Raw genomic sequence first — 12,582 nt, forward strand, 5'->3', positions numbered from 1 at the left:
GAAGGATGATGGGTATTGCATCTGGAAAATTCAGTATTTCCCTTGGTAGCACCAGGTACTATTTTGGTACCAAAAGAAACCTTGGCAACAATCAGGTGCTCTTTCTGCACACAGAAGAGCACCTCCCAGTTGGGAGATTCATCCCACAGGAGCCTCAGCTTGTTTATCAACACCAGGTCCTTTTAATGCATGTGAAGCATGAAGGGGTCTAAGGACAGCAGCTGTGGGGAAAACAGGCTGGCCAAGACCCACCGTCCCACAAAGGGCTCCGGGAGGGGATTATGCTGATGCTGTGTAGCAGGGTGGCGTGCCCAGTGACCCGTGCAGAGCCTAGGGGATTGCCTGTCCTCTGTGTGGAGTTCTGCTGAAAGAGACAATGATGGGCACATCCTAATATCCAGGCTTCTCACTGGATCCAATTTATTTACCTTCTCCTCCGCCTGGGAAAATGGAATCTAAACTGGGTGATTGACACTACGTTGCTTAAACATGGCTCAGTTTTGTATTCCCTAATGCAAAGTGGAAATAAAGTGCAGATGAAACAGAGACGCAGTTGCAGTGAGATGAAAGGGAATGATGTTTAATATTCTACATAAACACAGAGCAAGGATGTGGAGCCCAATGAGACCTAGTGGGAAATTAACAGGCAAAAAAGTAATAAACAGTTCTAAGAACCGAGAGAAAGATTTGGGAGAAATATAAAATTTTATTCATATTCCATTTTGAAAAAAAAATTTAATGCCTCCAATTACATTATTAAGCCTTATCAACTCAACAAATGGTAATATATGCTTGTGTAGCAGCAGTATTTTTAAAATTTGTCATCTTAAACCTTCTTGTAAAGTCTATTATATCCTATGACATACGATGCTGCAGACAGAGCAGTTTTAGACTCGGAGGGTACTCTGGAGACCAACTAATCTAACCCCCTCATTTTATAAATGAAGAGACTGAGGCCAAGGTCATTCATGGGAAAAGCTGGGTGAAACTCCAGGGACTTCCTAGCTTCTACCCACAGCCTGCAGAACAGGGTGCTGGCTTAACAAGGCCACTCTCTGCCACTACAGAGTCTGTCTCAGTAAATGGATCTACATTAACGTGCTGACATTAAGAGTGAATTTTTGTTCTCTTATATAGATTTCATGTTTACTTAACGTATACCTGACTTTTTTTTTTTTAAAGATGGGGTCTTGCTCTGTCACCCAGGCTGGAGTGCAGTGGCACAATCATAGCTCACTGCAGCCTTGAACTCATGGGCTCAAGTAATCTTCCCACCTCAATGTCCCAAGTAGCTGGGACTACAGGTACGTGCAACTACACTCAGCTAGGTTTTCTTTCTTTAATTTTTGTAGAGATGGGGTCTGAGATCAGCCCAGGCTGGTCTCAAACTCCTGGCCTCAAGCGATCCTCCCACCTCAGCCTCCCAAAGGCTATGACTACAGGCCATGAGCCGCCATGAGTCCCCATGCCCGGCCTACCTTCTCTTTGAATGCCCAGCTCACCACCTACATCTCACCCTTCCCTGAACCCCAGATCTACCTGGTTACCACAGGAGTGATGATTCTATATGGCTGTGACCCTATTCTCTGGCCATCACAGGGTTCCCTGCTCTGCAGCCAGAACTGTTCAGGGCTGTCCAAGGCTGGCCCCAAGCCCAAGCAGACCAATGAGTTTTCTTTCCAGGATCTGACCTTCAGACTTTCACACAGGCCTCTTCCCATAATTTAATGACGAGATATAAAGAATGGACACAGTCACTGTTCACCAAAATTTGGCCTGGAGGAGGCAGAGATGCAATTCGAAGCAGAGGTGAGAAACAGAGAGGTCCTGGCGGCATTTGCACCCCTGGTTCCAGCTGCACTGTGGGCTCAGCCACATCCCTTGCGCCACATCCCTTGCTCCACATCCTAGCTCGGGCCTCCAGAATGCACCCTCGGATCCTGGAGACAAAGCTCTCTTTCTGCTTAGTCTGAATTGTGTTTCTGTCACTTACAGCCACCATCCTATAGCACTTTCGAGTTTCACTGAATTTTGTTTTGAAGATACTTAGTACCTAGTGTGTGGTTTGAGGCAAACCAATTTATTTTGGCAAATAAAATCATACCAACAAAGAATACTAGGATAGGCTGGCAAAATCAACCTTGTCACTCAGAATGTCACTAATAGGTATTCAATTTATTAAGATAAATAATGAAACATAACTTTACCACTTGCAACTTGAGAAATTTTAAATATATATTCTTAAATTAGGAGTATCTATAACAGTGTACTTATAAACAGATTATGTGTATCTGTATGTATATTTATGCATTTATAAACAGATCGGTGTGTACGTATATACAGACACACACACTGATCTGTTTATAAACATATACACACAACAGATATATAATAGAACAGTGTATTTTTAGCACATCAAAACGGTATTTAGAACAGATTTGCCTCCTATAGAGTTAAGACAATGACACATTCACATGAAAAGATCTAGGGCTTGGAAAAGACCAACAAAGTCTCTGTGGTCCAGGTAAGAGAAGGAAATTGGTCTTGTTCATTCTAACCTCCAACAATCTTCAGATCTTCCTAGATAGTAATTCGTGTATTTTAGCTTCATTCCTGCCAAGAAGTTCTCTTTTGTCAATGTAAACATCTCCGATTACGTCTTAAGTCTCTTTCCTCTAGTCTGTCTGCTGTGGAGATGAGGAAAAGCTCATCACGCTCCTGAATATGAGACCTGGGATTACCTGCCTCTTTCATTAAGCAATTTTCAAAAGGCTCCAGCACCAAGGAGGAGGAGTGGAAACACCTAGTTCTCCCTGTGGGTGATGGACACCTCATCAGGATGGCGACAGACTGAGGACTTGGCTCCTGGAACTCCAGTTTTCCCAACTCCAAGTCTCGGGCCCCTTCTTCCCACCCATCTCCTCATCCCTCTCTCACCAATTACTAACTCCCTTGCCTACAGTTTGCCAGACTACATCCTATGGGCAAATCTGGCCGCTGGCTGCTTTTGTCAATAAAGTTTTATTGGAACAGAGCCAGGCCCATTGATTTGTGTTACCTATGGCTGTGTTCGTGCTATGACATAAGTTTGAGTCACTGACAGAAACTGTATGGCCTAAATACAGTGCCTAAAATACTATCTTTTTGCAGAAAAAGTTTGCTCACCCTTAGATCTGTCTTAGGAAGGCAGATTAATCCTACCAGGCCTTCCATCCCTGTTTAATTCAGATGTTACAAGAATTCTAGCCACCAGCTCGCTCCATTCCGCTCCAAAGATTGCCTAACCTGACCCAGTTGACCTGAACCTTTGCCATCCCAGGCCCCCAAATCCCTCCATGGGGCTCTCCAGGAGTCACAATTTCTCATCAGCAAAAATTAACCTATCGCTGAACCTTTATCTTTTCATGCCAGCCAAATTCTGACTGTCCCCAAGGACCACACTTCCCTTGCAGCCCCCCTCAAGTATTTTTTCTTCTGTGTAGGAACCACAGAACCAGAAGATGGGGTAGGTGCCCTGTGCTCCTCCTGACCAATCCCACACCCCCATTTCCTCCTCCTCCCTGAAATGATCATCCCCTCTGAAGCACCTACCATCACATTACACCACGCCTCTGCCTCTTGGAAGGCTCCTGGCCACTTCCCCTTCCCTTGGAGGATTTATCATCCCGCAGAACGCAGCCTGCCCCACCATCTGCAGTGCAATGGCTCTCACTTTTTAAAACATTTCTATCCCTAATCTCTCCACTGAATTCTAAACTCCTGCTAATCACCATCCCCAGCTGGATCTCTAACAAGCATCCCCAAAACTAAACAACTCATAAATGTGAAGTCCTGCTCTCCCCTGGCCTGCAACCAGCTCCTGCTCACCCCTCCCTCTCTCAGCCAGTGGGACCTCCATGCACAGAGTAGCACCTCCATGCACAGAGTAGCTTGGGCCCAAACTCCCGGAGTTGACTCTGACTCCCCTCTCACCCTACAGTCAAGTCTTCAGCAAATCTGTGGGCTCTTTATTCAAAACATGCCCCAAATCAGCCACTTCTCTCCACCACTGCCTCTCTCTTCAAAGCCATCAGCATGATTCTGCAGATGGCGGCAAAGCCTCCTGGGAGGTCTTGGCTTATCAGTTCCACACCTTGCAGCCCAGGGCATCTTATGTAGAACATCAAGCTAATTATTTCACATCCCTGCCCAACTCCTCTACAAGTCCTCACCTTGCGTAAGCTCCTGCCTGGTCTGCCCATGGCTAGTCCATCAGGCTTCAGTCCCCACCTCACTTCCCAGTTTCTCACCTCAAGTCTCCACTCAAATGCCACCTTAGCAGATGGGGCTCCCCTGACCACCCTATCCAGATGGCACCCACCACTCTAATCTCCTTCCCTCGCACTTGGTAGCACCTGACCTGACAACTTACTTTGCTCATTTTTAACATTTTCTCTCCCCCTCCTAGAATGTACGACAGGACAGTAGGGATCTAGTCTGTGTGTCTACTTTTTCCCAATGTGTATCTTCTAGGACCTACACTTGTGCCAGGTAATTAGTGGACAGGCCATAAATATTCAATAAATAAATGAATTAAATGAACCAACCAAGTCACCATTATTTGTTTCATGGCAACTTCCCCTAACTGGAGAAGAAAAAGAACTGCTTTGGTTAATTTCCAGATACCCCTAGAAATTCCCAATCCATAAGAGTCAGTAAATTCACAAGACACTGTTTTCTAAGACTTACTGCCTACTCCCTTCCCCCTCTGCTGGGGACTTACTAAAAGGGCAAAGAAATATTAAACTATCAGGTAGAACCAAATCACTATAATTGGTCAGAATTGACTTTTAAAATACCAAAATTTTGATCTTTTAAAATTTTGATTCTCCGCACTAGGTTGAAGCAACTCATTTTGAAAACACAATTTTTTTTAAATGGGTGACAACGACAAAAAAAATTAATGCTTATGTGTAACACCACTAGTGTATCTGGTTAGTTATTAAAAATGAATTAGGGCCAGCCGCAGTGGCTCATGCCCATAATCCCAGCACTTTGGGAGGATGAGGTGAGGGGATTACCTGAGCCCAGGAGTTTAAGACCAGCTTGAGCAACATAGTGAGACCCTGTTTCTACAAAATATTTTAAAAATTAGCCAGGCATGGTGGCAGGACCTGTAGTCCCAGCTACTCGGGAGGCTGAGATGGAAGCACCACTTGAGCCTGGGAGTCTCAGGTTGCAATGAGATATGATTGCACCACTGTGCTACAGTTCTGGGTAAGAGAGAGAGACTGTATTTCTTTTTAAAAAAAAAAAAAAGAAAGAAAGAAAGAGAGAAAAAGATTAGTTTTGAAGGACTGAAAACAAGTAGAATACTGTAAACTTTGCTAAAGTAACAAGTGGAAAATGTCTTGAAAACAATGAAGATAGTACTTAATTTTTTTTTTTTTTTTTTTTTTCCTGAGACGGGGTCTCACTCAGGTACTCAGACAGGGTCTACACTCTAAGCTGGTGAGATCTCAGTTCAGGGCTCACTGCAGCCTGGACCTCCTAGGCTCAGTTGATCCTCCCACCTCAGCCTCCTGAGTAGCTGGGACTACAGGTACGAGCCACCACACCAGCTAATTTATTTATTTCTTTTGTTGGTTTTTTTTTTTTTTGCATTTTTTGTAGAGACGGGGTCTCCCTATGTTGCCCAGGCTGGTCTGGAACTCCTGGGCTCAAGAGATCCACCCGATCTTGGCATCCCAAAGTGCTGGTATTATAGGTGTGTACCACCGTGCCCGGCCTAATAATATAATTAACTCAGGTAAACCATTTTTAATTTCATGATCAATCGGTCTGAGAAAAGGGGTCAGCCTGGCAGTGCACAGTAACAGATGAACAAAGAAGACTATATCTGAAAGACAACTTTCCTACAGACACAAGGAAGAAAACAGGCTTCTCTGCTTTCTGTAGGCAGGTACTCTGGTCACCAAGAACCCACCTTTGGGGACGTGACGTGCCTTCTCGATGAAGACATTGCTTGTCCCTAAAGTTGGCTGGAGAATGAGACAAGAGGAACAGAGAAAGGGAGATTAAGATATCCTTGGACTTTTGTCTATAGTCTTACTTTTAAAAATAATTCTCATGGTCTTTTGCTGCATTTTTTTTCTTTCCTTTCACACAAGAGAACTTATCAACAGCTCTGACAGCTCATTTTGTATTTGGTTTTTGGTTATCTTGTACTTATCTAATAGGTGGCAGTGGTGGTTTTCAGTTCACACATTTTTCTTACAAACAGCCTTGTGCTCTGAAAGACAGGAAGCAGACTAGTATGGATGGCAAAGAAAAAAAAAAAAAGACCACCCTTACTTCTGCTGAGAACAGTTGTTTAGAAGGCTAATCTGGTTATCAGAGAGCAAAAGCCACAGTATACAACCTGTGTTTGTAACTTGGGAGGGACACTTTGTCTTCCCTTTTCGAAGCCAAGCCAAAGTGGGCCCCAGGATCTCCAGTGGGGAGCACTGTTGTTTGCACCCACCTGTGGCGTCTGAGGGTTAGGACTGTCTTAAAGACAAAGTTATCTAGTTAGATCCTTCTTAAGATAGGTTGGCTGATATATCCTTTTCCTTAATTACTGCTTTCTATTGTATGCATATTAAGTAGAACTCTAATGCTTCCTTCAGCAAAAACTCTTCAAGACAAAAACAAAAAACAAAAAACAAAAAACAAGCAAAAAAACAAACCAGGATGCCAGCTGACTACGCTGTGAACCTGGCTGATCCACGGGTGTTTTCTCTCATTGAAACAAACAGAATTGTTTACTTCTACTACAAAGTTTTTTTAAAGAAAGATGGAAAGCTGCTTTTTAAATGAGGCTTTATTGCTCTCTGGCCAAAGCAGAATAGGAAATGCAAGGCTTCATAACTACTATTATTATTATTCTCATTATTTCATGGGCTCTAAGTTGCCTACTAAAAGCGTGTATGTGTGCCCATGTGCCATTTTTGGTAGCAAGATACAGGGTAGGAGAATCAAATTCTAAGTCTCGTCAGATAATTCAGTATCTAGTCTCTAAATACTTTGTGTGTGTGTGTGTGTGTGTGCGCGCGTGTGTGTGTTTTCAAGCTTTGTCTTAAAGCAAATATGTTAACTATTTTGTGAAAGGCTTGTGGGACAGAGGAGGAGGCAGGGAAGCAGATAAGAAAGTGAAAGGACTGAGGTGGAGAAAAACAGGCTCTCCTGGGATTTGATGGCAGAGGCATCCCATCTTAAACACCATCAGAGAGTCATGGGATCTACACAACGTGGACAACAATAACATAGGCCACAACAGTAACTCAATCTGCATTCAACAACATGGAAAAACATAGTGACTGGTGTGATAGATGACATGGAACACTCTCCTCCCAATCAGCTATCACATCTTTGTTCCCAGTAACAAGGAAAAGGCCTCAGAAAGGTCACAGAAGACAGGATTGTGGGGACTTTCTTCACATCAGGTCCACTGGGGAAGTGGCATATTAAACCACAGTAAATGACCCAATGAAAACAGGCTACTGGCAACAAATACATGCAAGCGACCCTTTGGGATTTTACACAGCAAAATCTCCAGTGAGTTGCAGGAAAACTCACCATTAGCCCTGGAAGCAGACAGCTGGGAAAAACAGAAGAAAAACAATGTGTGAAAAGAAATAAGATCTTCCAAGAAAAGCATTTAGAAGATAAAAATAAAATATCGACAACATCTCAGCCACTGGATCTCTACTTTTGTCATCTAAAGACCTTCGTGAATCCTTTCCTACGTCTACCCATTCCCTCAAGGCTGTTCAGACTTTATTTCCTTCCTCCTCAAACCCTTCCTGGAATATTCAAGCCCTGACTTACCTTCCTTCCAGTCTCTGTCCTTTCAGAGTTAACACACAATTCACTCTGTTTAAATATACAGTTTTCTCTCTTCTTTCCTGCAAAGGTTGTATCTTAAAATATACTAAGTAAAAAGAAAAAAAAAAAGTGCCAAATAATGAGTGAGAATACGTACAGAAAATATTTAAACAACCAAAAAACTCAGTTAAGGACGGTGTGGGGAGAGTTAATTCCTTAAGTCTGCTTAGTAGTTATTCTGTGAATCCTTTATTAGCTGACATTAAATGGCCCTCTGGTTATTGTAGTAGCAAAGAAGAGGAAAAGTAATCTAAAGAATATTTCTTCCATGGGACAACTTCTTTTCACTATTATTCTTCAATTTTTATGAATGTCTTTGAAAATCTTTAACCACTTGTTGCAGATAATGAACATTTTGCCTTTTCCAAGTATTTTCCTTAGACTGGAAAACACTCTTCCTGTCATTTCATATTATCTCTGATTTTGCAGGAGGGGCCCTGAAACATGCAGTTTATCTCCAGGAAGAACAGAAAACTGATTAACCACAATCAAACATTACAAAAAATTCCCTGGCTCTTGTGGTCTGAAACAGGCACATTTCCTTCACACGCTTCAAGGAAACAATTGAATGTAACTATTGAAAACATACTCCCAAGCTTAATGAGCAAGAAGCGGCTTTGCCAGACCACAAGGTCTTTAAGAGATCAATTTGGCCAATGAAGACTAGAGAGGATACACATTCCTGAAACAGAAAGCAATTCAGAGATACTTGCGATCATCAGAACGTAGTCCAAAGCCATACCATTTGCTTGAGGGCAGAAAAGCACATTCTAGGACATCAATATCATACTTTCAAGAATTAACCCTCTAATTTCCCATAAAATACCAGTTTTTAGAGCCAGAAAGCACTAGTAAAAATAATTTGCTAATCTGGGTACTAGAATATTTTCACTGATAGTTCTAATTTGAGTTTAGCTATATGTCATCCAATTTATAAGAATAAAAATTTATCCAAAACTTGCTGTTGCATGCATTTGTTTAATGGATTCTCTAGAAGGTTTTGCCAAATTCTAAATGTTCCATCATACGTTTATTCACCAATTATCAAGCAACTTATGAATAATTTAACATGCTCCTGTATTCCACAATCAGATGGGTCTATAATGTCTGTTTCTTTCTCCTTTGACTATAGATTTTCCAGCTCCCCAAAAGTTTCTTTATTGTTTTAAGTTCACACTTTTAAAATATTAACTTGGCTGTCAAATGAATCATCTTCCACATAAAAGGGCTGAGTGAGTGGAGTTACTGTTGAACTTGAGAAAAACCCCTGAGCCAAAACACATGTCAAATGGCCATCTCTTTTCCACCTAAGCGCCAAGTTGCACCCGGCACAGTGCAAGGGGCCAAGAGCAGGAGAAGAAAACATGCTCCCTGTCCTCCAGGAGCTAATAAAGTAACTAGTGGGTGACACTGCAGACACAAGGAAGGAAGAAGTCTGAAAGCATTAGCACACACAGGCTCATCGTTAACCCGAACATCCTGACTTAGCTCACCTCCAAGGGAGGGGCATGCTCCCTCAGGGACAAGACCAGGAACGAGGTGGACAGCCACATAATGGGACAGATTTACTCGGTAAGAGGGATGGCCATACCCACATCAGTCTCCTCGCTAAATTACACAGCACAGGCAGGTGGAAGGACCTGCCCCAGGAAAAATACTTATGTAGATTCATTCTTCAGCAAATGATATCAGCCCTACTATTTTCCCGCTATTTCCTTTATGGCCATTCATATCCCCCACCCGACCCACTGGGTCACAAAAGTTCCCCTGTGTCTCTGCAAGAGAATGGCAGGAACACCCAGAGTTCATGGTTCTATCTGCCTTCCTCATTGGTCCATCAACTCCTTGGGGACAGGGACTGTGTATCTCCCCAGAACCCATCCATGGGATTTGGCTCAAACATTTGACCAATAAAACTAAGTGTGTGTCCAAAAATCTTCTAGGCTATTCCAGAATCACAAGTGGCCTGACTTGTGGGCCACTCCCTTAGGGACTCCCCAGGTGACCGGGCTCTGATATCTATCAGAGGTATTTACAAGCACGTGTGAAGGTTTTACAGTCACATCACTTACTGTCTTTTAGCCTCAGTTTTCTTTTTTCTGAGACTGGGTCTCCCTTTGTCACCCAGACTGGAGTATATAGTGACATGGCCACAGCTCACAGCAACCTCGACTTCCTGGGCTCAAGGGATCCTCCAGCCTCAGCCTCCGGAGTAGCTGGGACTACAGGGGCATGACACCACACCCAGCTAATTTTTGTAGACATGGGGTTTTGCCATGTTGCCCAGGCTGCCTCAGTTTTCATAACTGTAAAATGGAAACAGGAATATCTGCCCTATGTAGTTCACCATGAAATATCAGAACACTCTACATAGCACTCTATAAACAAGAGGACATATCTGAGCTCAATTTTACTGTGATATTGTGAACAAGCTGGACTTCTGGCTTCAACATATACTCTCATTTACGTGTCACTCGCGGTATAGCAAGAAAGTTAATGTTCTCAACAGAGATAAACTCATTCTTTATTTTAAATTAACTTCTCCAGGCACAGCCTAGCTGCTAGCAGGATGAGATACATGAACCAACTTCTATACTTTCTAGAAATGGTCTACTTCCAAACATAAAAAGATTCCTTCCTAAACTAGATGGAGACTTTCTTCTTTTCGGAAATCTACTGTTTTGTTTTTTTTCACCCCCCTACCTTTTACTGGCTGGCTGTTCCTGTTCTAGGCTGCTTCTAAATGTCCAAGTGGTCTGGCTCGAGCCACCTCAGGCCACAGCCTCTCTCAAACCTACCTGGTTCACTACCGGGCCTTAAATCTCATCTGGAAGTGACAGCTCCCAGATTTGTAGCTCTAGCTCCTACCCACCCTCTGAGCTCCAGACTTCCACAACCAATGGCTTTCTTAACATCTCCACTTAGAGGGCTAAAAAGGCACTCTTACCACAAAGTTAATTATGCCAGAAAACCATGCCCTGAGTCTGGGTGAGTGGATCTCTAGTTTCTCTCCACCTCCTAAGCCCCACCAGCTATCTGGATTCACTAAGTCTGTCCACCAAGCAGACCCTTAACTGGTCTCCTGACTTTCACTCTGTCCCTCCTCCAAGACTTTCTCCAAATTGCGGCGGCTGTGATTGTTTAAAAGCAATCATCTGCCACTATTCCCAGCCTCAAAAGATGACTTTCAATTGCTCTTAGGAAAAATCCTTTTGGTGACCTCAAAGCCCTACCTGACCCACCCTGTCCCCAACTCTATGCCCTGTGGCCTTTCACTCCCATCACCCCGGCCTTTGCTCTGTTCTCCCAGCAAGCCTGGGGCCTCCCACGCGGCTCCTCTGCCTGGAATTCTCTCACTCCCTCACTCTGCTTCTCCTGGCCAGCTCTCAGCTTAGACGCATCTTCCTCCAGAAGACTTCGTAGGCATCCACCTCACCTCCAGTTTAGACTCTGTCCCCTTATTATTTACTTCTAAGCATTGTGGACCTGTCTTTTAGCCTCACGCAGTTGTCATCATTGGTATTTGTATGATGTATCTGACATCTGTCTCCTGGACACTGGAACCGGTGAGAGCAAGGCCACGACTACTGAGGTCTGTGCTGGTTCCCGGGAGGCAGCTCAGCGGCTGCAGGGTGCCAAGGACAGATGCATGGGCGACCGCTCACTGCTTGTGCGACTTCCTGTGCTGCTTTGGCTGGGGAACTAAAAATTAATTTCTAAGGTTTCCTTGCTACTAGTGATCTGGATATAAAATAATGATTCCCCACCTGCTAGCACTGTCCAGAGCTGCTTTTTCAGCATTTGCAGAGACTGAGCCACTATTAATACTCACTAGCACATTTAATGCCTTGCTATCTAAATCAGCTCCTGTAGATTCTGTATTATTTAACTGAACCCTGTAAGCGATACAGTGCTTAATTTGTGTTGAATAACCACTAATAGTCATGAAATAACTGACAAACTGCACACAATTTTTTTTTTTTTTTTGAGACAGACTTTTGCTCTGTCACCCAGGCTGGAGTACAGAGGCGTGGTCTTGGCTCACCGGAACCTCCGCCTCCTAGGTTCAAGCCAAGCTATTCTCCTGCCTCAGTCTCCCGCGTAGCTGGGACTACAGGTGCGTATCACCATGACTTTTTTTTGGTATTTTTAGTAGAGACAGGGTTTCACCATGTTGCCCAGGCTGGTATTGAACTCCTGACCTCAAGTGATCCGCCTGCCTCAACCTCCCAAAGTATAGGGATTACAAGTGTGAGCTACCACGCCAGGCCTCAATTTTTAACTATCCATTTTAGCAACTGTCTGATAATAAACCACTGAATTGTGACATTTTGAGACATCTCCCTCTGCAAAGCAATGTCTTCATAGTAATCAACACTGTAGTTATAATAAATCTAAGACATAACTGAAGTCAAAGTACCTGTAATTATCTAGCATATTATTTCACAGGCTGAAGGTACATTTGCTTTTAAAATACGCAAATGTGTATTAAAACCAAAAATTTAAAGTCTGTCACTGTGTGGTAAATTCATCTTGCAACTCAGGTTACATAAACATCTAAGTTAAGAAATGTTATGTTCTTAATGAAAAATACACAATGAATTCCCAACTGAAAACGCTGCTCCTTGTTCTGGTTCGATGCTGCTTGAAACGTTTATGAGGGCATCCCAGTGGCCC

General features: G+C 43.3%; 1 protein-coding gene across 5 annotated transcripts in view; it reads right to left on the reverse strand.

Annotated features, from left to right (window-relative positions):
- PIP4K2A (phosphatidylinositol-5-phosphate 4-kinase type 2 alpha) overlaps positions 1-12,582 on the reverse strand; it is a 179,438-nt gene that overhangs the window by 105,322 nt on the left and 61,534 nt on the right. Inside the window, exon 1 of one of the 5 annotated variants that reach the window (XM_054522055.2) lies at positions 7,849-7,869. The exons of the other annotated variants lie outside the window; for them this stretch is intronic. The gene's annotated coding sequence lies outside the window, so the exon portion shown is untranslated. Of the gene's footprint in view, positions 1-7,848; positions 7,870-12,582 lie in introns of those variants that run through there. 5 annotated transcript variants of the gene reach the window in all.

Source organism: Pongo abelii, chromosome 8 (genome assembly GCF_028885655.2).
Source record: "Pongo abelii isolate AG06213 chromosome 8, NHGRI_mPonAbe1-v2.0_pri, whole genome shotgun sequence".
In the NCBI taxonomy this organism is placed as follows: Eukaryota; Metazoa; Chordata; class Mammalia; order Primates; family Hominidae; genus Pongo; species Pongo abelii.